The sequence below is a fragment of the Vombatus ursinus genome, unplaced genomic scaffold, assembly GCF_900497805.2.
Source record: "Vombatus ursinus unplaced genomic scaffold, bare-nosed wombat genome assembly UNPS02014774.1, whole genome shotgun sequence".
NCBI lineage: Eukaryota > Metazoa > Chordata > Mammalia > Diprotodontia > Vombatidae > Vombatus > Vombatus ursinus.
The window spans coordinates 10020689-10048481 of NW_020954552.1; positions in this window are offsets into that span (position 1 = coordinate 10020689).

Genomic DNA, 27793 nt, shown 5'->3' on the forward strand with positions numbered 1-27793 from the left:
ACTACTACTACTACTACTACTACTACTACTACTACTACTACTACTACTACTGCTACTACTACTACTACTACTACACACACATACACACACACACAGAGACATATATATATATATTATATATATATATTTTCCTGGGGCAAAGAATTGAAAATTGAGGAGATGTTCATTAATTTTGGAATGGGTGAACAAATTATGGTGTGTGATTATGATAGATTATTATTGTGCTATAAGAAATGATGAGCAAGATACTCTCAGAAAAACCTGTAAAGACTTATATGAGCTTATGTAAAGTGAAATGTACTGCATACAAAGTAACAGCAATATTGTGGAATAAGCTGTGAATAACTCAGCTGTTCTCAGCAATACAATAGTCCAAGACAACTCAGAAGGACTTATGATGAAAAACGCTATCTATCCCCAGAGAAAGAACTGATGGTGTCTGAATACAGATTGAACCTTATTTTTTTTAACTTTATTTTTCTAGAGGTTTCCCTCCATCATCTTTGTTCTATTTTCTTTCACAACATGAAGAATATGGAAATATATTTTGTATGACTATATATGTATAACCTATTTCGAATTGTTTACCTTCTTAATGGGTGAGAGTGGAAAGACAGGGAGAGAATTTAGATCTCAAAATTTTAAAAACTTTGTTTTTGTAATGTTAAAAATGTTAAAAATTGTTTTTACATTTAACTGGGGGAAATAAAATGCTAAATAAATTTTAAAAGGTTTTTTCTTGAAACAGTATAAAATGGCAAAAAGACAATAGTAATTATCCTTATCATTTAGGGTTTTCCATTGCATATGGAAATTATTGTGATTGGCATCAAGGTGATGCAATAGATAGAGCACTGTACCTGAGTCAGGAAGACTGATTTCAAATTTGACAACAGACACTTAGTTCTGTGACCCCGAACAACTCATTTAGCCTCCTTTTGCCTCAGTTTCCTTATTATAAAATGAGGATTAATAGTGCCTACCTTCTATTGCTGTTGTGAAAATAAAATGAGACAGCATGTCTAAAATGTTTTGCAAACCTTAAAGTGCTATTATTATAATTTATTATAACATTGTTCTATATCAAGTCACCTTTTGGGCATGGAATGCAGTATATTTACAAAATCTATGCACTAAAGTGGATGCTCAAAGTGTCATGAGCTCAGACAAATATACGATTGTGCTTATATGTGAAGAAGAAAAATAATGAATGATTAAAGGCAATGAAAAGGGAAGTATAAGTTGTATTTCAGGCAGAATTAAATTATGGAAGCATCAGTTAAAAAGAGTCAAATGTTTAAGTAATTCCTTTGTTTGTTCTTAGAAACCATGCTAAATTCAATAAAGTCAATAAACATTTAAGAAGTGCCTATGTAGTCTTATGTTAATTGCTTTAAAATACCATTCTCTTTCATATGTACAGAGAAAATCCACTTTAAAGAAGTGTTTCTATAAACCATGTTATAAGCTGGATTGTTGTTAAGTGATTGTTGAATGAGAAAAATACTGAAAAGCAGGACCTTCCTTTAGCTGAGAATATTGTTATTAACAGTAACTAGAATTATAGCATAAACAAGTATCTCTATTTCCTATTTTTCTCATTTTTTTATTTTATGTTTTTGTAGAAATCCAACCATTTCTCAGCTTTGTTGGCATATAACTGTGTGCAATGGTTATAGATAACTTTTTATTATTTCCTCCTTTTTAAGTTCAAATTTTATTTTTCAGCAATTCAGCTTTCCTCTCTTGAAGTAAATTAGCTAATGTTTTCTTCATTTTGTTAATATTTTTAAAGACTCTTAGTTTTCTTTGTAAGTTCAAAGGAGTATTTCTGATAATTTTTTCCCTCAATTTTAAAAATTTCTTCTTCTATGCTTATTTTGAAATTATTTTCTGGGGCATCTGATTTAAAGTTCCATAATCAATTCCTTAATTTTTTCTTTTAAAATGTTACTTTAAAGGGCTGATCAGTTCAGACTGATCAATTAGATGAAAGCATGACTACCACACTCATTCCAAGATGACAGCATCCCCTCTAGGTTTTTAATTTTTTGATAAGATTTTGTGAGAATGAAGACTTTGTTTAGAACTTCTTTTATATCTCCCAATGGGGATGATTAAAGAGAACCTCAGGCCTGGTATTTGTCCCTCCATTCACATTTCATTGATATTGAACACACAAATAGTCATCTGGTTAAGAATCAGATGGCTCAGTCCATTGTAGATTCAAGCTACTAGGAGACCTATAGCAGAGATCTAGAGAAATCCAATCTGAATTCAGACTTTGGCCCCTGCAAAGGGAAACCTGATCTCAGAGGCCTACTACCATACTCAATTCAGATCCAGAGATGATATCCATAGAGAGGTGATGGCAGAGCATTTTGAATTGCAAGGTGGCAGCTACCATGGTAGTGGTTTAGTAGCAACAGGTCCAGGACCTTGAGTTCCTGGATGTTTTACTTCTTACATTTTTAAAAAGTTCTATTGATTCCAAAAATAAATATATCTATGTTTAGATACAACAATCTATCTAGTGGTCTGTCAAATCTAGTTCTCAATATTATATTCATTTCTATAATTTCCTTGTTTTTCTTTATATTGGAGGTAACATAGGTTGGATAGAGTGTTGACCTTGAAATCAAGAAGACCTGACATTAAATCTCATTTTTGATTCTTACTAGCTATGTGAACAAGGGGAAGTCAGTTAACCTCCTCTGTGACCCTTAGACAACACTCTAGTATTTATTTACTAAAGTATAGATAAGTTGCAACTTGCATTGTTTGAAGGACTATTTCACACATTGAACTTTTCTAATATTCTTCTTACTCTAAAAAAGGAAATTTAAAGTCATCTTTAATTATTGTCTTACCATCAAAGTCTTTTTTTATGTTTGGTTAGCTTTTCTTTTAAATATTTACTTTAAATATCATTTAATGTACACATACTTAGTTATGATATGTTTTATTATTTGTGGTGCCTTTCAGTAATATGCAGTTATCTTATTTTTCTTTCTCAACAATACCATATTTATCTCTGCTGTTGTCTACAATTTCCCTAATAGTCATTAGTCATTGATACTAATAATGGCAATAGGAAACAGGGCAAGGTTTATAGGTGGGAGATTAACTAGCAGGCTATTGTAACAATACAGGTGTGAAATGATAAGGACTGCATGAGGGTGATTGGAAGTGTCAGAGAGTAAGGTGATGAATGAGAGATGTTACATAGGTAGAATCAACAGGAGCTTAAAATTGATTGGACATGAGGAGTAGGAGAAACTGAGAAGTTGAAAGTGACAACTAGGTTTAGAGCCTGAATGACTGAGAGGATAATGGTACCCTCAAAAGTAATAGAGAAGTAAGGAAGAGGGAAGGATTTTAGGGGGATGATTCAATTTTGGATGTGTTGGATTTAATATGTCTTCAAGAAAACCATATCGAAATGCCTAATATGCATTTGGAGATGTGAAACTGGGGATCTCGGGAGAGGGGTTAGAAATGGAAAAAATTATCTATAAAAATGATAAGTGTATCTGTCAGAATTGATAAGATTACTTGGTGGAATAGTATAAAGCAAGAAAGTGGAGGATAGATCCTTGGGGGACACCTACAGTTAGCATTTGTGAATCATATGGAAATCTAACAAAAGAGGTTGAGGAATTGTCAAACAAGTAGGGAGAAAACCAGGAAAGAGCAATGACCTCAAAATATAGAGAGGAAAATAACAAGGAATAGGGGGTAATTACCAGTAACAAATGTTGCAGAGAAGTGAAGAAGGGTAAGAATTGAGAGAAAGCCATTAGATTTAGCAATTAAGAGATCATTGGTAACTTTGGGAAGAGTTTCAGTTGAATGATGAGACTGTAGAGAGTTAAAAAGAGAGTGAGAAGAAAGCAAATGGAGCCCCTGATTGTAGACCTTGTGGGGATGGGTGGATCAAACGAGGTTTTTTTGAAGACATGGGTATGTTTGTAGGTGGCCAACAGACAGGAAGAGACTGTAGATAAGTGAAAAAGTGAAGATGATAGAGGGGGCAATCTGCTGGAGAATATGGGAGATTTAATGAATTGTATACATATATGATATAAAAGATTTCAGAGTTCATGGTCATCAAAGTGGAACATTTATTAATGATGACAAGAAGGGTAGGTTCATCTCTGAGTGTAGTAGCTGAGGTGAGATGGAGTAGGTCTTAAGAAATGAGTAAACTGAGGAATTGGCAAGTTATGATATTTGAGGGAGTATTAATGTTTGTTGAAGTCTCTTAGAATGTGGGCGGGAGTTGAGAAGAGAAATACTGTAAGCTAGACACTGAAGTCTTTTTTAAAAAAATTTTATTAATTTATTTTGATTTATCAACAATCACTTCCATAAGCTTTTGAATATAAAATTTTTCTCCCCCTCCCTCTCCCCCTTCCTCCCAAAGACAGCACACAATCTGATATAGGCTCTACATGTACATTCCTATTAAACGTATTTTCACATTAGTCATGTTGTAAGGACAAATCAGAACCAATAGAAGGAACCATAAGAAAGAGGAAACAAAACAAAACAGAAGGAAAAATGGCAAATAGTATGCTTTGATCTGCATTCAAACTCCATGGTTCTTTCTTTGGATGTGGATATCGTTTTCCATCATGAGACTTCTGGCGATAGACGCTGAAATCTTTAAGGAAACAACAGCTACTAGAATTTTGGTTGGGTGGTAGATGTTGAGTAAACCCCAAAATAGGAGAGGTTACTGAGCGATGGTGGTAAATTGAGGCCTGGATGTGACAGTGGAGAACAAGGAGTATTCCCACTCCCTTACAATGACCAGTGAGGCAGGGGTATGAGTGAAAATGCAACCAGTGCTCAAATGAGTGCCAGGGATGCCTTGTCATCAGGAAGAGAAACAGGTCTCAGTGAATGAAAGAAGACTGAGGGAATGAGAAAGGAAAAGGTTATAAGAGGGAAGCTACTTTATTACTTATGGAGCAGGAATACAAGAAAGCCCTCGGAAAAAGGTGGGTAGTTTTAAAAAGGTACATTGGGGGTAGGTTGGGTTTTGTGGGATGGACATAAAGGGGCAGTCAGTAGGAGATGGAAAATTAGATTTGAGTAATTCTTTCAAGGAATTAAAAATCACTGGGATTGGTATGGGTATGATGGGATGGGGATAGAAGGGATGATGGGGTGGGGATAGAAATATGTTAATCATTGAGGAATGAATGGGTTCATGTGGGTTATCATCATCCACAATGGTTAATCCTTAAGGCGGCATTGTTCCAGTGTATGAGGCACTATATCTACTTGTAAAAAGTGGTTAGAAGGTTTCCATATTCAGGCAAAGCAACTCTGTGAAGTTATAGGTGCCTAGAAAGGGTAACTCCTTGGAATACTATGGTATGACTTCTCAGGGTTGCTATGAAGGTCCCTTCCTTCTCTGATAGATAGAGGCAAGTCAGTTGATTTGGAATAGCAGGTAACCTAAGAAGGTATCTGGAGTTCAATGAAATAGCTCATGGAGGGGTAGAGTTGAGCTAAATTATGAATAAATTATGAATAATGTATAGGTAGAATTTTGCCATTGTTCAGGTTGTGTCTAGAAAATTCTAAGGATCCTTAGCAGTTTATTCTTTATTGATTTGTCAAAAGCATGGAGTTGGACTGATGATCTTACCTCAGTTTCCAGTAGGTAGAGAACAGAATTGTATGGTCTAGACTGTTCCTAGTCTCCACAGAATGTACTTTTTAGAAATGTAGATTAATTCTAGGAATAGTCCAGGAAGAAGGTTCAGGAATGTTTTGATTCATATACATTTCATTTGAAGTAATTTTTTTTCCAAAATTCAAAATTCAAGATTAGCAGGTGATTAATTTTAACTATCTTAACTTACTGTGCTTCGTCAAACTTTTAAAAATTAAATAAAATATCCATCAATACAAATTTAGTTTGATCTAAATACCAGGAACTATGCTCGGTGTTGGGATTACAAGGACAAAAAGTAAAACATTTTTTACTCTTAAGTAGTTTTTATTCTTATAGGGGTATATGTGTATGTATATACTAGTGTGTACATATGCACACATACTTAAACATGTGTGTGATATGTATATGTGCATATACATGTGAATATTATACATGTACACACATGCACTTAAAATGAATGGCTGTATGTACACATATAAACATACACTAACACATATACATATGTACACATTAATTCATACATAATACATATACATGCACATATACACATATATAATGAACAACCATGCCATAAATACATACCTATATACATATAAATAGACAAACGTGTATAGAGACATATGTGCCTCTATATACATATATACACATAAAATGAACAAACATATCTATATATGTATATATAGACACATGTAGACACATGAAGATAATATATGTATATATAGAAACATGTGTCTTTCTCACTATCTACACACACACACACACACACATGTACATAGTAATTAAATATGAGGTAATTTGGAAGGGAGTTCACTTGGAGTTGGGATCGTGCAGATAAAGGCGTTTGAGGTTTATTTTAAAAGAAGAAAGGGATTCCGTAAAGAACTTCATTACAGTCATGGAGGATGGCCAGTGTAAAACCACAGACAGGAGATGGTTACTTATTTAGACTATTTGATGAGACACTATAAAAAAATGTAAAAAAAAAATTATCACACATTGGTAGTCTAAGTAGACTTCTAGTCCACTAGAAGTGTGTTTCAACAGTAATGAGTAATTCACCATCTGAAAAGTCAAATATTGAAAGTTGTAGAATGAGACCTGGAAGTTAACTATGTAGAAAGAGTGAGAAACATTTTCCCGCTTCATCTGACATCACTGGAAAACATAAATAAATGTATCAGTTCTGGATTGTAACCCCAAACTGACCGGTGAAATTTGCTCATGGGTGTGAAGCTTTCTTCAAAATGAAATTATTGGTGAGAAAAGTTTAGAGCTTGAGAATTCCATAACCATTTCAAATTGAGTTTATAAAGCCTTAAAGAGGTTCCAGCATTCATTCCTGTCTTTTATCTTATTTCTTTCATTCAAATCTTACAGTCCATCTCACACAGTGGATGAATGAGTTTCTCCCAAATACAACTACATTTTATTTTCAGGAGTTTCTTATTAAATTTTGAAATGACAATGCAATTTAGAGACAAACTAAATAAATGCATCGCTGCTTTAAAAAATGACCATAGGTTATTGTCTGTGTTGTCTAAATTTGACATATATCTCTTTACAAATATCTCTAACAATGTGTCTCATCCTTCTACTTTTTATTCAAAAGTAAAAATTTAAAATAAGGATTCTCAGAAAGTACAATCATTGATATACTTATCTCTTAGGGGTGAATGAAAAACAAATTCTGTTTTCTTAACGTCCTTTGTGTTTCCTATTGTTCACTCCAATTTAGAGATAGTCTACAACTAGTTGATTTTTTACTGAATATTCACACTTCTTTAACTATATGTAAAGGAAGTCCAGTCACTGCTTAGCTGTCTCTTCTTCAAGGTAAACACCTCCCACTCTACTTCTATGAGAAGCTCTAGGATGCCAGAGTTTTTCCTTCTGTTTCTTCTTTGGGTCATAACCCTTCATCTTCCAACCTCATAAGACTGATTTTTAAATGTCCAATAGCACTTCTGATTCTTTCAGCTTAGTTTTTTCATGGACCATTTCTTCCTTCATTCACCCCTGATAAACTAAAAAGTAGAGATCTTCCTTCAGGCTTATCATCTATTCCTCTAGCAGGAAAATCAATTTGCATTTAATAGTCTCCTTTTGGTTGGTTGACTGACTGTTTCTCCCTTGCCTATAGAACAATAGACCTTATGTATACACATGTATAGGAAATTTGCCCCAAGGCCCTGACTCAGCAGCATGCATGCTCATGAAGACTCAGAAACTAACCCAAATGTATAGATAGGAAACAAATTCCCAAATGGCTGTGGGCAATAGAGATTCTCTAAACCTATACATCTGTGATATTCTCATACCTACCTAATACCATGTTGTTAATAGCTAATTTTCTCAGCACACCAAAAAGAGCAGGACCAGCCTAGACTAACCTATAGGGCAACATGAATTGTTTATTTTGAACATCTTTAGATCTTTGATAATATCTACATACACTGCATAGAATAAGTTAATCAAAATGTTAGATTCTGGTGTTCCAAGGGGAAAAATGCTTCATCGATGAGGCAATTACTAGCCCTACCTTGTCTTTGCCTACACAGTACATAGCTATAGACATTTGTACATTGCCCATCTCCAACTATGAAAAAGTGCTAGCTATAATGATTTTTAAGGAGGACAGTATAATTCTCCTTAAACCATTTCAAGAATAGCCATGTCTATATCTCTCAATAGGGAAATGAATAACCAATATGAGGCATCCTTTTCTTTCTCCCAGAGCTGGAAAATAGGGTATCTAGTACTTTTTATTTATTTTTTTAATTTTTCCACTTTTTAGTACCCATAAACCCATCTCTTGTTTCTTGGAACCTGGGATGTAGTTGCCTCTTTAGAAGGAAGGCCTTCATCCCTGCTTCATAAATCTATACCTCTACTTCATCATGTTTTCCCATGAATCACACTAGATATTGGTCTTGATTCCTCTCTGCCCCTCATTTTTTTTTGCTTCTTGACATTTTTCTTGACTCTTTAGTCACTTAAGTTTGCTGGAACTATTTCCTCACCTGTAAATCAAGGTAGTCTTTGACTATGTGACTTCAAAGATCCCTTCTAGCTCTACAAGTCTAGAATTCCAAGATCTGTCACCATTTCTAATTAGCTAGACCATAGAAATGCTGTCCTTGAGTTTTTGTCACCCTTTTCTCCATCTAGGAAAGGAGCTGGCTTTTCTAGCTCATGTAATGAGTGAGTGCTTCAGGTAAGAGGCCAGATTAATATAACTTTTTAGGCCACCTGCACAGTTTGGTTTGGTAGTCATATTGCCTCTCTATCAAGATCAACTGTAGTCCTTTATACCATTCACTGGAATGCTTTCTCTTTCTTCTCCCTCTGCCCTGTTCCCAAACTGATTTCTGAGCCTGTTCACTGCTTAACTCTCAATTTTCACTCTGTTAGTGAGAGATCAAAATGATTCTTATCGCTAGTGTTTTTTTTTTCTGAATGTACTTCTTTGATCTTTCCCCAATCAAGTTTCACTCTATTTGTAGCAAAACCTTTATCTAAATTTGGAAAAATCACTTTGAATTCCACAGCTACCTTCCAAGGCATTAACAAATTTCCTAACCTTATGCTTATATGGACCTGTCTTACTGATATCAATGCCATTTGGAACAAAATAAAATTCCTATTGAAATTCAGGTATTACATGTCACTCCTCTCTTTTCTTCAATGTGTACAGAATGCTATAATGGAAGGAAAAATTGTTGGACTTCATTTTCTCTTGATAAAAGGCATATGGATTGCTATTAATTGGCTTATGCCCCTCTAGCTGATTGCAAATTGATTATAAGATGATGCTAAGTTGACTGTTCTATAATCACCATCCTTACTTTTAAAAAGAAGGTGGAGACAACATCTTTTATAGTCTCAGGGGAATTTTTTCCCCCTCTTTCCCCTGACTTGATGAATTCTTAATAGCAATAGCTAGTTTTCAAAAATACCATCAGACAATTGCTTAAGTACCCAAGGATGCCAATTATCAGACACAGCTGATTGGAAATTTTTAGGTACTCTTCAGCTATTTCCTCCACTCTTCTAATCTGCTTCCATTCTGCTATTGCAAGTGGCATTTGCCTTAGTTATCTGACCATGTCTGAACTGTTTTTTTAGAATTAGAAAGTTAAAAAAATCTTCCTAGTTTTTTTCATTATCACATTGCTGCAATATCTTCTGTGCCATACAACAGAATAACATTTTTCTGTTATGTGATTTCTACAAGTGTAGTTTGTTTAACTTTCATCATCCTTTGTGCATGCTATTTCCTTGTAAACTTACTTAATGATCTGTTCTGAGGTCAATTTTCATAGATTTCCCTTTTAAATTTTAAGTTATAATACAATTTTTGATGACCACTTTTTCTTCTATACTTCCTATGATGTGTTATAGTTGAATTCTTGGCTTATTATTCAGTTTGGTAAGAATGAAATCAAGAAGGCATTGTTTAAAAAACACCACCTTCTAAGAACATTTTTTTGGTGAAGCAATTGGGGTTAAGTGACTTGCCTAGGTTCACACAGCTAGTAAGTGTCAAGTGTTTGAGACCAGATTTGAACTTAGGTACTCCTGACTCCAAGGCCAGAATTCTGCCCACTGCACCACCTAGTTGCCCCAAAGAACTCCTTTTTGAAATTAAGAATTTGTTTATGTTCCTTCCCACCCTTACCCCTTACCAGATATTTGAGTTGAGCAATTGTGAGGTCCGTCTCCCAAATTATTTTTTAAATTTTAGTTCCAAACTCTCTCCCTCCTTTCCCCTCTTCCTCACTTATTGAGAAGGCAAGAAATATGTCAATTTTACATGTGAAGTTATGCAGAATATGTTTCTATGTTAGTCATGTTGTGAAAAAAGAAAGAAAATATAGTGAAATAATATTCTTTAATCAGCAAGTTAATTTTTTAAGTATCATTCACCTCTTCTTTTCTACCTGGTTTGGGAAAACTATATTAATTTCCTGTCATGCTGTAACTGTTTAACTGTTTTCATTCCTCTCACTTTTTTTCTTTGTTCTGATATTGCCTTTTCACTATTTTCTCATCCTAGAATATTAGTTTTTATGCTTGCTGCCTGATTCAACATTTTGTCTTCCCCACCCCCAAACACTTTTCTGTCTAAAACCTAAAGCACTTTTCTGTCACATGCTCCACACATCTCACTTATAATGGTGGGAGTATTAAGTGCAGCCACAAGTTTAGACTACTGAAACTTTATCTACTTCCTTTGAAAATATGGCTCTCAGGTTGAGGTTAGAGGAAGGAGTGAAAGAAACGTATAAAAAGAGAAAGTAGTTTTATGCATAGCATGAGAGAGGAAATGAAGCTTTGGGGATGCTTCTCACTATTTGGGTTGCTAAGGAAGCCATTTCTATCCCATTTCTGTTTTTCTCAACTATATGCTTCAGGATTAAGATTTTAGCTTTGTTCTGTCAGAGATACCATAACTTTTTTTTTCCTAATTCTTCATCCTTCCCTCTCTCTCCCTATGTAGATTTTTATAGTGTTTTGTTTTCTCATATCTCTCTTTGGAGGTGTGATAGTAGTGTTTCTTCAAGTAGGGGGTATTGAAAGATATGAAGTATGCTTTTCATTCGCTCCAGGTCCTAGCATAGTTCATAGTAGTCCCTTAATAAACATCTGCTGAATTACATTATAGTTGACCATTTGATTATGTGCATAGCTAGCGGTTATGCTCTCTAGCATTTATTTTCCTTCTATGGTTTGTTTGCTATGCTCAGAAAATCATTACCTGGTGTTTGGTTATTCTATCTATTGTCTTTTTATTCATCCAAAATACTACCTAGTTGGATAGGATAGGAATAGGGACTAGCCCTGTGATTTCATTTGTACAGGTGAGGAAGCACCAACCACCAATGCAGATGGGCTCCTTCTCTGAAGCTTGATTTCTTAGAGATTTGCCTTTTGCACTAAGAGATTAAATTACTTTCCCAGGATTGCACAGTATTTGTCAGAACCAAGACTTGAACCTGGGTCTTCCAGGTTCAAAGACCAGCTATTTTTCTCCCATGTCACACTGGCATTATTGACTTTTAAAATGTAAGAATGCTTATTTTCTAATTTAGTTTTATTTCAAGTTTAATTTTTGTTTTTCATCTTTTGCTCAAGTGAAACTCTCTTGATCCTGCAATTATTCCAACTTTCCCTTTTCCTTAAAACATCAATATTTCTTTATAAGGAGATAATGTCCATTATATTTCAGTATCTCCCTTCTCTTTGGTCAAAGTCATTCATTAACATGTTTCTTATTTAAGCCATTTTTAGGGACAGCTAAGATTGTTTTCATCATCTAACAACACGGTAAAGGAAGGCAAGAATTTGCTACCAGAATTTTATTTCTGCTGATTATATTGAGTTCAGCATTTTTAGAGAAGCATATGGAGTTGGTGCTGTTCACACTTTTGGCTTGTGATTAAAATGTTTACCCCTCAATTACCTTTATGCATATGCTGTATTTTTTCTCTTTGGAAGTTGTATCTACTATACATAACAGTTAATGAGAATTGGTGGAAAATTAGTGAGATAGAGACAAATTATGTAAAGTTTATAGTCAGAAAGCATTTTAAATCACTCTAATATTCAGAATATGGATGGGATGGTAAGTTCATATTGGTATAGACTCACTCCTTTTCATCTTTATCCATCTCTCTCAAAGGTTTTCCTCATTTGACAACTCAGAGTAATGGAGGGGATAATTCAAAGGCTTTACATCTGGGATTAGGAAACTTTAAATGCTAGCATTATTGTTTTTCTTCTTCGTGGGTATTTATTCATTCACACATTAATTCAACTAACATTTTGTCAATCACCTACTGTGTGCAGTGGATCTGGCTGGTTGCTGGGGGAAGTACAACATTAAGATAAGTCACAGTCACCGACTTTATTGAGCTAATAGTATTGAAAGGGTATTAAATATAAGCTTCCTCATGGGGACCATGCTACTTTGACTGGTGAGTGACTGATTATAAATTCAACTCTATCTTGCCAGCTTCAAGGAATAAAACACACCAACAAAGCATTTCTCACAATCCATGAAGTCATTTTCAGTTGTGTTGACTCTTTATGATCCCATTTGGGGTTTTCTTGCAAAGATACTGGAGTTGTTTGTCATTTCCTTCTCCAGTTCATTATTTAGATGAGGAAACTGAGTTAAACGGGTTTAAGTGACTTACCCAGGGTCACACGTCTAGTAAATGTCTCAGAACAGATTTGAATTCAGGAAGATGAATCTGCCTGACTCCTAGACTTGTTTCCTATCCACTGAACCACCTAGCTGCCCTTATACAGTCATTTACCTCAACACTTTGCCACATACCCTGTTATCATATGATATCTTTCTCCTCCCTCCACACAAAATTATTTTCTGCATTTTGCCCTAGATAAAATGATAAAAATCAATGCTACTATAGTTAATGGTACATAAACTGTCTGTCCTATGGATCATTCTTGTGACTCCTTATTTAATCCCTTCCACTACAATCCATGTTACCACCTCTTCTAGCATTAAAATACAAGCGTCTTGAGGGCAGGGATAGTCTCCCTTTTGTATTTGTGTCCCTAGGACTAAACATAACACCTGACACATAATAAGTGCTTAATAAATGCTTTTATTTTTCATTCGTTCCAAATGACAACCTTGTCTCATAATATTTTTTACTATAGAACTCCTCCCCCAGTGAAGTCAAAAGATTTGTTGTCTTCCCTGTATCTCAGTACCTCCTGCCCCTATGCCAGTTTTGTTCAGGCCACTGCTTTCCTCTAGAATCCACCCAGATCCTTCTTATAGTTGAAGAGGCAACTCTTTTGTTCTTAGGTAAACAGCACTTATTATCTTCTTATTTATATTGCTTTCCCATTTTTCTCTAGTTTTATGTGTCTTTTCTCTAACAAGGCATAAATTCTATGAAGACAGTTGTTTATTTCTTTTCTACCACCATAGAACTGGTAAGTCATGGGCACATGGTAGATATTCAATGCATATTTCTTGAATTCATGAATAAAGGAATGAAAAAGCCAGTTAGAAATGATTAGATTCTTGACTAGTGATGCATCTAGCAAGAAGAAACCAGCAGAAGTTAGACAAAATATATTTGAAATGGCCAAACTACTTGAAAACATAACATTCTGTAATCTCTCTAATATAAAAGTTTGTATTTGCTTATCACTTTCCAAACAAAGCTGTCTAAGTATTTGACAGAAAATGATGAATTGTTACATTCCTCTTATGAAATAAGCAGCAACTTTACTTCTTTAAAGAGAGAAACTGAAGCGCTGATGCATGCAGTGACATGCCAAAGATTAGAGAAGCCTTTTTTTTTTGCTTTTTTTGACAGAATAGGGACTAGACAACAGTCTTAATGTCCCAACTGTAACTCAGTTTTTATCATGGATACGTAAGTCTATTGAAAAGCCAAATTGCTTACCATTAGCTATTTCTTCCTGTATTATCCCTCATTATTTTAAATTTTTTATTTGCTACACTTAACATGTTTGACTGCTCTGCCACCTATTAACTTTATGTTCTTAAGCAAGTCATTTAACTTTTCAAAGTTTTAGCTTTTCCATCTGCAACATGGGACTAATAATACAAATATATTTAAGATGCTAATTGCTTCAAAGAGTTTTTGTGAGCAAAATACTTTGGAAGTCTGAAAAGTATACACTAAAGGTGTTAAAATTATTATCACTATTTTCATGTATTCTAGGAAGTGAGGACTTGCAATGAACATTTTTGTTTTTCTTAGAAGGTTTGAATATAGAAGTTGTAGGCAAGCTAAAATTAATAGCTGACATTTCAATTATGATTTTATAGTTTGCAAAGCTCTTTAAATCTACTCTCACTTTTGATACTCTTAAAATCCTTGTTTGGGTATTATTCCCACATTATACATGAAAACCTGAGGGACAGAGGGTCACAAGGCTGGTAAGTACTGAGTGAACATTTTATCCCACATACTCTCTCTCTAAATTAACTGCTTTTTTCAATTACATCACATGTAGGAAGATGAGATGTCACTTGTGTCTGCAGATGCTATTGGAGAAGGGAATTTAGAGACTATAACGTTCTACCATCTAACTTTCTAGAGGAGGCTGTATATGAGACTCAGGAAGATAAGCATTTCTGTAAGAGCACACAGTCAGTACAGAGCAGAGCTAGGATTCAGACCCAAGGCTTCTGACTCAAAATCCAGTGGCCTCCCAACTACGTGAGGATTGTTTCCATGGAACTGTACTGTCATGAATTTTTCTCCTAACCCCTTTGACCAGTGTATTCTCAATGTCTCTTTTTTATATTCTCATCCTTCCTTTGCCCCTTTAAAACATGAATGCTCCCAAGATTCTGCCTCAGTCTCTCTTTTTTCTCTACATTCTCCCTGCAGGTGATCAAATCTATATATATTTCATAAAACAGATTAGTGGTTGAAGGTATAGAGTACTAGGCTTGGAATAAGGGAGATCTGAGTTCAAATCTGAATTCAGACACTTACTGCCTGTGTTATCCTGGGCAAGTCATTTATTCCTGAGTGCCTCAATTATTTTTTTTTGCTAGCCAAAATTCTGAAAAGTAGAGACAGAATGCTGGAAAGTTCTCCTCTTGTCCTCACTCATTGGTATCTGGTCTAGTGGCTGAGTAGGTCATGGGTGGCTACTTTTCTGACAGAGCTATAGAAAACCTCAGGGCTTTAAACTGAAATACCATCATGTAGCCTATTTTTCTCAGGAGGAAGAGAAAACTAGCATTCTAGCAGAAGCCAGAAACTGGAAGCAGACAATCCTTACCATGTTGCTCAGTAGAGCTGTTTTAGCAATAGCCAGCAAAGACTGTGGGTAAAGAGGATGATTATTAAGAAGCAACCACATACCTGACTATTCACAACACCCAGTAGAAAAGAGGGAAGGAAGAAAGCAAGTATTTATTAGGTGTCTACTAGGGGCCACACACTGTGCTAAATGTTTTACAAGTATTACCTCATAATAATCTTGAGAGGTAGCTGTTCTTATTATCCTTCTCTTATAGATGAGGAAACTGAAATAGGCAAAGGTTTAGTAACTTGCCCAGTGTCACACAGCTATATGAAGTAAAATTTAAACACAGGTCTTCCTGATACTAGGCCTAACACTCTATCCACTGTGTCACCTATAGATCATCAGTAAGCAGGACCTGTGGGCACAGAGTGAACACATATCTTCAGAAGATAGTGGTATCTCTGAAGCATTAGGTGCTTGAATTACTCCTCTACCCAGCTGCCTTGGATGCAAAGTACTGTATGATGATGCCTTGCCATATGGTTCCCCTGTATGAGTCCATTATTTCCAGAGGATGTGTGTTTGTGCCTGTGTCCTAAATATCTTTGCATCTCTAATGCATAATGGAGGGACTTTCTAATTGTATACACTTAATAAATATTCTTTTGAATTACATCACAACTGAGGAGGAACTTCTACAATTTCATGTAGAGCTTTTTTTAGGATTCTTTTTCTTTCTAGCTCTTTTTTAAAATCCCTTCTATCATCAGACCCAGAGAGTTTTTGTTCTCTTTTTTTTTCTTCTTCTTACTGTTCCTCCTGAGCTAACCCATTCGAGATCAACCATCAGCTCAAACCTTACCATGACATCTGAGTAAATTAAAGCTTAAAATCTGGCTATTATCTTATGCTGATTAGAAGACTTAATGAAGAACTGACTCTCCTAAAATGCTAACACTTATTTCTTATGTTTGACTACACCTTGTTTTATGCTGAGGACCTTCAATTCTCAATGTTTCTGTGGATATCCTCAGGAAATTATTACATTTGCCTTGAAGGTTTGGCTTCTGCTGGTTTATATGTTGACACATGATTTATTGTTATGTTATTTTTAATCAATCAATAATCATTCATTTATGTAGTGATTTCTTCACAAAAAGCTTATGAGGTAAGTAGTACAAGTATCATTACCATTTTTCAGATGAGGAAATTGAAGGTCAGAAAGAAGTGACATTCCCAGGTCACATAGCTAATAAATTACAAAAGTAGAGCTTGAACCCAAGTCATCGATACCAATTTAACACTCTATTATTATACCATGTGACCTCTCAAGAAGGATTTATTTGACCATTCCAAAATATTTATTTCCCACATTTTTTATATTTACAATTATACAATAATAACCTTTCAGATTTTGAAGGAAACTTAGCCTCTATTCATTCCAATGTTTCTCATAATGAATGGCTGTATTGTACAACATTCCTGATAAATGCTAATACAGCCTCTGCTTGAGCACTTCCAATGACCTTGAGTTCTCCACTTTGTGAAGCCACCTATTGCATTGTTGGGCAAGATAAATTTCATGTATATATATATATGTGTGTGTGTGTGTTTATATATATACATACACACATACATATATATACACACATACACACATACATACACATACATATATATATACACATACATACATATATATATGTATATACACTCAAAATATTTTCATGATGTGTTCCTTTCTCTGGCTAGCCAAGCATTCAACAAACATTTATTTATGTGCATATCTTGTACACTGTTTTAAGTGTTGAGGATACAAAGAAATGGAAGGCAGTCCCTGTTCTCAAAGAGCTCACAATCTAATAGAAAGAGAAAATGCAAACAACTATGTACAAACAAGATATATTCAAGATAAATTGGAGATAATTAACAAATATAATATGCTAATATTAAGGAGAATCTAAAAAAGACTTCTGGTAGAAGGTGGGATTTTTTTAAGATCTGATGGAAGCCAGGGAAGTCAAGAGATGAAGAGAGAGAGAATTCCAGGCATGATTCCTATTTCCAGGACAGCCAGTGAAAATGCCCAGACTTGGGAGATGGAGTGTCTTGTGTAAAGAACATCAAAGATTCCAGTGACACTTGATTTCATAGTATGTGGAAGGTTGTAAGAAAATTTGAAAGGTAGGAAAGTTCAGGATAGGAAGGGTTTTCAAAGACAAACAGAAGATTTTACATTTAGTCTTGGAAGTAATATGGAGCCATTGTAGTTACTTGAATTAGGTAGTGGTGATAATCAGTCCTGTACTTTGGGAATATCAATTTGGCAGCTGAATGGAGGATAGACTGGAGAAAAATACTTGAGTCAGGGAGAACAACAAAAAAGTTTCAGTTGTCTAGGCATGAGGCAATAAGGGGCTACCTTGGCATGGTAGTAGTTTCAGAGTAGAGAAAAGGGCATTTACTATATGCCCCTAATTAAAGGGACTTGTCAATAAATTGAATATAGAGAGGAGGTGAGAGAGTGAGAAGTCATGACACTTAGGTTGCAAGCCTTGTGTGACTGAGAGGATGATGGTGCCCTCCGTAGTAACATGGAAATTTAGGAAGAGAAATCTATCTCTCCACTGAAGCAGGATAAAGTAAGTCAACTCGCTCTTCCTTACGACAATCCTTTAAAAATGATGGCTGCTATAATGTCATTCTATTTTCTATGGTAGGCATCTCTAGCTTTCTCAGCCATTCTTATTATGGCATGGCTTCCATCACCTTTACCATGTTTGTCCCCTTTCCTCTGGATATTGACTAACTTTTCAGGTCATCATTAAGTGAAATGCTCTGAAGGGGACATAGTGTGCCAGGGCATCTGATCTATGTAGTCAACAGTGGGGCTAGTGATTTAATTTGTGGTATATTAGAAAGAACAATAGCTGTAGATTCAAAGGAGTTGGGCTAAAATGTGAATTCTGAAACTTCCAACCAAGTGTGTGGCTACATGTTTCTTGGCTTCTATTTCCTCAACTATACAACGAAAGGGTAGAACTAGGTGGTCTCTTGGGACCCTTCTATCTCTAGCTCTCTTTGAACTTAGCTAAGGCACTCTAGGTCCCTGTATCCTTGCTTAGTAACTGATTTTACCCTTCATGTTTTTAAGGTCATTATAATTTTTTGATAATGACAATCATCTACTCATTCATTTAGACAAAATATTTGTAGTAAGGCTGCCCAATATATGAGCAGCTTTTTGGGGATGGTGGGTAGTTATTCAACACTATAGACAGACATTCAGTATATAGTCCACTAAAACCCATAATTCTAAATCTTTTTTTTCACAAGAATTGTCATCATATCAGGTCTTCTCCAATGTTTCACTTTTGTACAACCCACCCTAGACCTCACATTGTACTTTGATTTGAAACATTTTAGTGAACCTCTCACATAAAATTGTTTGCTATAGTATCTTATTTGGCATACCTACAATAGAATAGAAGCTCATAGAGAGTATAGATGTACAAAATATTAACGAATTATAAGAATAATAAAAAATAAACTTTGCATAACCTAAGAATCCTGTATAGTGCTATGTGCACAGTAGACATATAATAAATGTCTATTGTTTTGTGGTTGTAATTGTGTAATTGATTTTAATAATGACAGCATTAAATATTACCTTGTTGGTTCTGGGTCATCATTCCCCCAGTCAAGTGAATTTTGAACATTGATCCTGACATTTAGGTATATTAATTATGACTTTCAGCTCTGTGTTTTTTGTAAATATGATGAGCATATCTTCTATGTCTCAATCCAGGTCATCGCTAAAAACTTCATAATTTGACAGAGTCAAAGCCAGGTTTTTGAGGCGATCCATTGGAGATCTCTTTCTAGAATTCCATTAATCGACCTTCTGGTCCTGGCCCTTCAACCAATTTTTCACTCACCTAACATCATCATCCAGCCCATATTTCTCCATCTTATTCACCGGAATGGGAGATATTGTCAGACACCTTGCTGATCCAGAGGCCTGTCTCTCAGCTGCCCCTTCAATATCTTCATTTACTAAGTTTTCTTTTTGGTCTCTTTATTCTGTGCTATTAGGAACCCTCCCATGGAACTGCATGGCTTCTTAGAAGCCTTCAGCACCTAACACAAAGACTTATACACAGTGTAAGTCCTTAATGAAAGTTTATGGAATTGAACCAAATTGACATAGGACCATCTTACTCTTGCTTTTAATGGGAAGCCACCAGATAAGCTCAGTTCTTCTTTATAGGCATAGGATATACACATAATTCATGAATGTGAAACAGGGTAAAAGATGTTGGACAGCAAATCCAAAACATTGGCCACCAAGATCTCATGTCAGAATTGCCCAGGAAATTTCTACTGTTATTGTTACCTATTAATGACAGTTCCCTTTTTGGTTTAGGTGTAGTTCCTATACAATGCTATGCATCTAAAAAGGAAAATGAAACCAGTGTTTCCAAATACCTGGAGGTTTGACACTATATAGGAAAGCACTAGGATATTTAAAAAAATTGTTTGGATGTTTTAGTATGATGTAAGCAGTCAGAAAGAGGGTACATGAGTTGCAAGAGTGTACTATAGCTAGCTTTAACTAGTTTGAGAGCTAATTGCTAAATTCTTAGTGTGAACATTTTCACTTCAGAAATCAGCAATTGCTACAAATCAGAGCTTGATTTATTGTTGTGTTGATTTTCTAGACTTGAGAAAGTGTTAATATCACATATTAAACTTAAAAGTGCGTGTGCATACATTTCCCTCCTAACCCTCCAGAGGCTGGTTGTGAAACATTTACCAGCCCTTCTCTGTATTGCTCTTTAACATTGCTTGAGCTCAGCAGAAGTGCAATAAAAAGATCAGGGAAAGAAGTCATCCCAAGACCAAAGCCCTAGTAACTCTAAGCTAATTAATAATAACAATAATGATAATAATACTAGACTGTCATTAATATATCACTTTAAGGTTTACAAAGTACTTTACATCCATTATCTCATTTGAGCCTCATAACAACCTTGATAAGCAGCCCAAACTTTCAAACTCAGTGATAGAGTCACAAACTTTTTTTTTTTTTTAGTTTTTAGGAAATTGGGGTTAAGTGACTTGCCCAGGGTCACACACTTAGTAAGTGTCAAGTGTTGGTCTGAGGCTGGATTTGAACTCAGGTCCTCCTGACTTCAGGGCTGGTGCTCTATCCACTGTGCCACCTAGCTGCCCTGAGTCACAAACTTTTAAGGCAAGTTTAATGCTGCTGCTGCTGCTGCTGACAGTAGTAGCTAGTATTTATATAGCAATTTAAGGTTTGCAAAGTGCTTTATAAATAGTTCTTGTGAAAAATCAGATGAAATACATAGTCTGTGTGCTCACATTTCCATAGCAAAATAGGAAAATTAACCTTGATTATGTTAATTGCATAAAAGTCCCCCTACCTTTGTCCTCATGAAAGAGAGCTCTTTATATAGCTCTTCTTTGAAAAAGGGAAAGTTTAAAGTGAATGGTGATATATTTACATATTCATAGTGTAGTGGAAAGGTCAATCAATCTATAATCAGAGGACAAATTTCAAATCCACCTTTCTCTTTATTACTACTTGTGCTCCCTTGGACAAGCAATTTTACCTGTTCTCAGTTTCTCTATCTGTAAAGTGAAAAGGTTGGGCTAGATGGCCTCTGAAGTCCTCTCCAGTTCTCAATCTATTATCCTTTGTTGATTTGTCAAGTTCTCAGAATTCTCACTTAAAAAAATTTTTAAAATTATCAAATTAATTTTGTTCATTCACATCAATGTATTTACTATTGCTTATTTTCTGAAACCTGGATTCATGCATGCTTCAAGGGAAATAAATTATGCAGATAAAATTTGAGCATAAAAAGCATGAATATAAAATATCAAATACAAAAATCCTGAAAACAAACTATATATTTATAAGTAATTTTTATTTATATATAGATATATATTTATACGTTTTGTAATGAGCCAGTTAGTTTTGCTTTGTTTCAGAGTCACAGGTTCCACCTGTTACCTTTTTTTTTTAATATGATCTATTGGTCCATAGAGGATCTGTCAGTACAAAATTATTACTGTTAATTGAAAAAAGAATCAAAGCACATGCCCCACTGATGGTGGATCAATACCATAGCCTTATGTGCATTGAAAGAGATAATTTAGTAGCTAATTATGTTTATATTTAAAACTTTTTTCCAGGGAATGTCTCTGGACATGTGATTGTATAGATATGGGTAACTTCTGGGTACTGCAATTACTGCTGAGTACATCCCACCATTGATACAGGGGGAAGTTCTCTGTTACTTCATTTTAAAGGGTTGACAGGAACCCTGAAATTTGAATCTATGGGTTCAGAGTATGCTGGTAAGTACTTAACAATTAGCTTTCCAAAATATACAAATAGCACTCTTTTAAGCTTATTCTTCAGCATTAACATTTTCTCCATCACTTTATTAAGTCTAAAAAATCAAGAAAACAATATAAATCAAGCCCTGGTTTGCTTCATCAACAGAATTTTGAAGTATAAATGCTTACTCTAAAAATTTAACAATTCGTTTTCCTGAGCCAGTATGAGTTAGCTCCAGCACACACCTGCAATGGACTCATAGTCAAAGAGCAACTTTGTGTCAACTCGAGGATTTAAACCTAGGTCTTCCTGACTTCAAGGACAGCCTTCTACATATTATGTTTTTCACCTCCCATATTACAAAGTGAAACTTCATTTCTACTTAATGTGATTTTCCTCCAATGATTAAAAATCTAAGATTAAGAAATAGATGCTTTCTAATAGTATAAATTTAGACACCATCACATCTAATCCCCTTATTTTACAACTGAGGGAACCAAGGGGTTCAGAGGTTAAGTGATTTACCAAAGGTCACAGGGATAGTAAGTAATGGAGCCTAGTTTGCAACCCAAGTCCTATCCCTCCAAATCCAATGCTCCTTCCACACAGTAATTGGAAGCAAATGTTAAGATTGTGAGAACCACATAAACTCCATTTTCAGAAAGGAGAGTCTAGAAAAGAATACATCATGAATCACTGGGTCTCCCATATGCATGGCTAGAGGACTTCACAGTATATCATAGTGAAGTGATACTGCCCAAATGTGAATGTGCACACTTATATGTTTAAATAATTTTAATTTTTGCCCTATATTCAATTTCATTTGGTGTTCTCATTGATTCAAGGGAAATGTCCAGGGTACTCAAGTAGCTACATCAACATTTCCCCCCTGTCGCTGTGTCCCACGCCCCATTGTTCTTTCTTCTCCCACTGTGCCAAAAATTAGACTCACATATTTTCCTGTGAGTTTCTTTAATCAAGAAAATCAAGCTTCACTATCTTCACCCCAAGCAAAATCTTAGACATTCATTTTCCAGAATCATCTTGAATCATTAGCAAAGTGTACAAATGTCCAGCCTTTGAACTGTACATGCCTGAGCTCTAGTAGTCTAGTAATATCTATTAGTATGAATATGAAGATGCAATATTGTTATATGTAAAATTCTTCCTACTCTCCTTCCACCCCCCCATATGAATATTGACCATAGAGTAAGAGAAGATGGAATCTACACAAAATCAAAGCATTAAAAGATCCTGGAAAAGGGGTTCTTAACATGGGTTTTTTGAAATTGGCATTGTTACTGCTTCATTTGGATAGCTGTATTTTAATATGATTGTTCTCCTTGATAAGGTATAATTTCAACAGAGTACCTGTTGTTTTTCCTAATTTATAGATGAGGAAACTAAGGTTTAGGATGTTAATTTATGTGCCTAAGGACATAGGCAAGTGTTAGTAGTAGAACTGAGTCTAGAGGTTAGGTCTCTTAACTTTATATTTCTGGCTTCTTTCTACTAGGCCATTAGTATTCAAGGTATGATCTGAGGACTCCCTGAATTCCCCAAAGACTTTTCAGGAGGGTTGTGACATTAAAATTATTTTCATAATAATATTAACATTTTCATTTTTACTATGGTAAATACGGGTAGATAGGACTCACATAAACAAAAGCTCTTGAAGGGTCTTCAATATTTTTAAGTGTGTAAATGAAACCTGAAACCAAAATATTTGTTCACTGAACTAGATAATCTTATTTCTAATTGTTAGCTGAGATGAAGTTATACAAGTTCCTTCATCCTTTGGGAAATTTCTGGGTCCAAGAAATTGAAGGGCAACAGAGAGAATGTAATGTTGTTTTCATAGTTTATATTATTTCTAACAACTATTAATGCTACTCAGATTTTATTGTATTTATTATTATTATTTTGGGTGGTGTACCTTTGCCTGCACTGTTGTGGAAGCTCACAAGGAGAAAATACTCTCCATACTTAGAACGACACCTACTAAACAACTTAGAGTCTCTTAAAGAGTTGTCTAGAACACTGAGAGTTAAAGCTCATAGATAGAACAAGGATGCTTAATTATTTTTGTGTCAGAAATTCCTTTGATAATCTAGTGAAGCTTATGATCATGTAATGAAATCAAGATTATATAAGCATTAATTTAAATGAAGAAACAATTTAACAGATCATACAGATACATTTTGTGATCTATAGAGTATCAACATCAAGCTCATCTGGATTCAGAACCCCAAAAGTCCTAGCAGAATTCATGAGATTTGGGATACAAAACAACTGCCAATAAATCATTAAAGGTTTTACATGTAGTAGTGGAGTGTGCTACTCGAGACGAACTATAGTGAATCACTTAATAAAGCAAAACAACTCTCCCTCTGGTACGACCATAATTAAGATTCTTGTTAGGATCATTTACTTGCCTTTCTGATGTTCCTCTTGTCTCTATTATCTTAAGCAAGCCATTAGAGTACAATAAAAAGACATTTCTCTAATGTACGATATTTGTTCATTTCAGTCAACTGCTCAACAGTAATCAATCAATCTCTATTTTTAATGGTGAATAAAGTACTACATTTTTAACTGATACTCAATGCCAACCACAGTTGCCTCTAATCTTTCTTTCCAGCCTTCTGTCGTATCTTTTCCTTTCATGAGTTCTGTGTTGAAAGCCAAACTAGACTAGTTGATACCTCTCAAACATGTCTTGTACTTTCTTGCTTCTGTGTTTTTGCTGAGGTAGTTCATTGCACTGTACCTATCTCTGTCTGTCTAAATTATATTAATCCTTCAAGAATAAACTCAAATGTCACCACTTCCATGAGTGTCTTCCTGACTCTCTCTACCTATGTCGCAAATAGTCCTTGTTTCCTATGAATGCTTTCCCTTTTACACTTACCTTATTTTATTTTGTATTATGATTATATGTACTTATATTTTATTTTGTGTCCATTATAAAATCCTTAAATCAATCAATCAACAAGCTTTTCAAGTACCTACTGTTTGGCATGCTAGGTGATGACAAAACCAAAATAGACCCCATCTCAAAGAGCTTATATTCTGTCAGGGTAGATAATATTTACATATGCAAGTACATGCAAGGTATGTACAAAGCAGGCAAAAGGTAACCTTGGATGGGTAGTGATAGCATCTGAGGTGACCAGAAAGTGTCTTGTAAAAAGTTGCACTTGAGATGAGTCATAAAAAAAGCAAAGGACTCTAAGAGGCAAAGATAAAGAGGATGTGACATAGCTAGTACAAAAGGCATGGAGAGGGGGCGGAGCCTAGATAGCAGAGTAAAAGCAGTGACTTGCTTGAATTCTCCCCCAAACTCCTCCAAATACCTATAAAAATGGCTCTAAACAAATTCTAGAGCAGCATAACCCACAAAAAGACAGAGTGGAACAAATTTTAGCCCAAGACAACCTGGAAGGTCAGCAGGAAAGGTTTGTTGCTCCTGGCTAGGAGAGGAGCACAGACCAGAATGGGACTTTCAGGCAAAGACTGGGCCTCAGTGAACCTGGAGCAGGCCTCAGGGGACTAAATTGAGGGCAGCTGTGGTGGTTTCCAGACTTCTCAACCCACAAACACCAAAGACAACTTGGAAGGTTAATAGGAAAGGTCTGTTGGACCTTGGTAAGAAACGAGCTTGGTCAGGCTTTAGTCCTGGCATAACCCGGGCAATTAAAGGTAGCATGATTTTAGGTTAAATTAACAAAAGAATGTTATAGAACATAGAGAAAGTTACAGTCTACAGGTACTATGCTCACTTCTGTTCAGACCACTTCTGTAGTATTTTGTCTAGTCATAGACTATGACTAGACATCAGTATATTGGAACACTTTCAGAGTAGGATGACTAGGATGAAAAGGAGACTTGAAAATGTATCATATGCTAGACTAAAACATAGGAATTGAGGAAATATTTATTCCAGAAAAGAGAAGACTTGGGGAAGACATCTTCATTAGCTATCTTCATTTATTTGAAAGATTTTCATGTGGAAGATAAATTATATGCTTGAAGTCCTGGCCCAAAGTATACTTGTAAGAATGCTCTCTGCCCCCTCAAATTTTGCATTTACTTATTTGTATACATGGTGTATTCTTGAAGTAGAATATAAGCTCCTTGAGGCAGAGAAATTTGTGTTCTTGTTGTCTAGGATATAGTCTGGAACATAGTAGGCAAATAGTGTTTGTTGAATTGGAGAAAGACCAATAGAAGTACCTTATAGGGAGGAAGAGTTTAATTCAATATGAGAAAAAATACTGCCAAATTAGAATGGGATAGGCTATCTTATTGTGTCTTTTAATGACATTGTCACTGTATATCTTGAATAAAGACATAAAGATGCCAAATGGATCACTTGTCAGAAAAAAGGGGCAAGCAAGGGATTTAGATTTCATAAAAAAGAATAAATATATATATATATGTATATGCAAAACCTTCCCTTCTGTGTTTAAAACTATGAATTTTATTTCAATCTTATTTCTTTTTCCTCTAATATATAGTTCCATCTGAGAAGCTACATGGAGCTAGGTGAGACTTCAAATAAATCACAGAATTTGAGAATTGAAGAGTTCTCAGTAGCTATTTGGTCCTACCCATAGCTAAAAGAATCCTCCACTACAACATACATTTCAAGTAGCTTTTGCTTGAATACGTTTAATGAGAAGACATCAGACTCCTCTATAGATAGTTCATTCCACTTTTGAATAGGTTTAATTATAGGAAAATTCCTACTACCAAGCCCAAATTTCCTCTTTGTGACTTCCACTCTTTGCTTCTACTTCTGACCTCAGAGGTCAAGTACGGAAAAAAAATCCAATCTCTCCTGTGTGGTCACACGTATAACTTATAAGCAATCCACTTAACCTCTGTCTGCCTCAATTTCCACATTTGTAAAGTGGGAATGAGAAAGCTTGTACTACCTCCTTCACAGGGCTATTGTGAGAAAAGTTTCTTGCAAATTTTAAATTGGGAAATATAATAGTAATAGTAATAATATAGTAATAATAATAATAATAATATAATAGTAATAGTATAGTATATATAGTAATAGTAATATATATAGTATAATAGTAATAATAATATAATAGTAATAATAATATGATCAATATCACATTGACATAACATTTCTGTGGTACTTTCAAAGGATTTTACATTATTAACTAATTTTCTAAATTATTCCTGATAAGTAATTTTATTCCATCACTCAGTCACTCCTCACATTGATGATGACAAGTGTTTTTCCTATACTTCAGATGAATCCACAGTTTTTCGTTCTTTACCTAGTCTTTTGTTGTTGTTGTTTGTCCTTCATTCACAAAGAGAACAATGATATCAGGAAGATGATACCACGATGTGTAAATGAATTGGATTTAAATGACAGAGGGTTATGAAAAGTCATCAGCCTCACTCTCTCCTCAGAAGCCATCTGAGTTCAGTGGCAAGACATAGATCGACTGGAGATGGTCCTTGATATAGTGGGAGATATTGGCCTATTCTAGAACTTTAGAGACAGGTGACTAAATCTAACTTTATGGAAGAAAATTACCAGGCTCCATTAAAGTTATTTGAAATTCATTCCTTTGCATATTCTATTTATTATTAACATCCTAGATAAAAAAAAATTCTCCTTGCAATTTATTCTTTTATTTCTCTGGTTGTGTCAATCAATTAATCAACCAACATTTGTTAAATAGCATTATGATACCATGATGTACATTAGTGACTCAAAGACAAAAATATAACAGTTACTGACCTCAAGGTGTTTACATTCTAGCAAGAGATGTAGAGTGTACATGTGTGTATATATATATATATATATGTGTGTGTGTGTGTGTGTGTGTGTTTATATGTAAATAAAAATACAATGTAAGTTTAATTTGGGAGGATTAGTACTAGAAGAAGAAGGGGATCAAGAAAGACCTCATGTGGATGTGAAA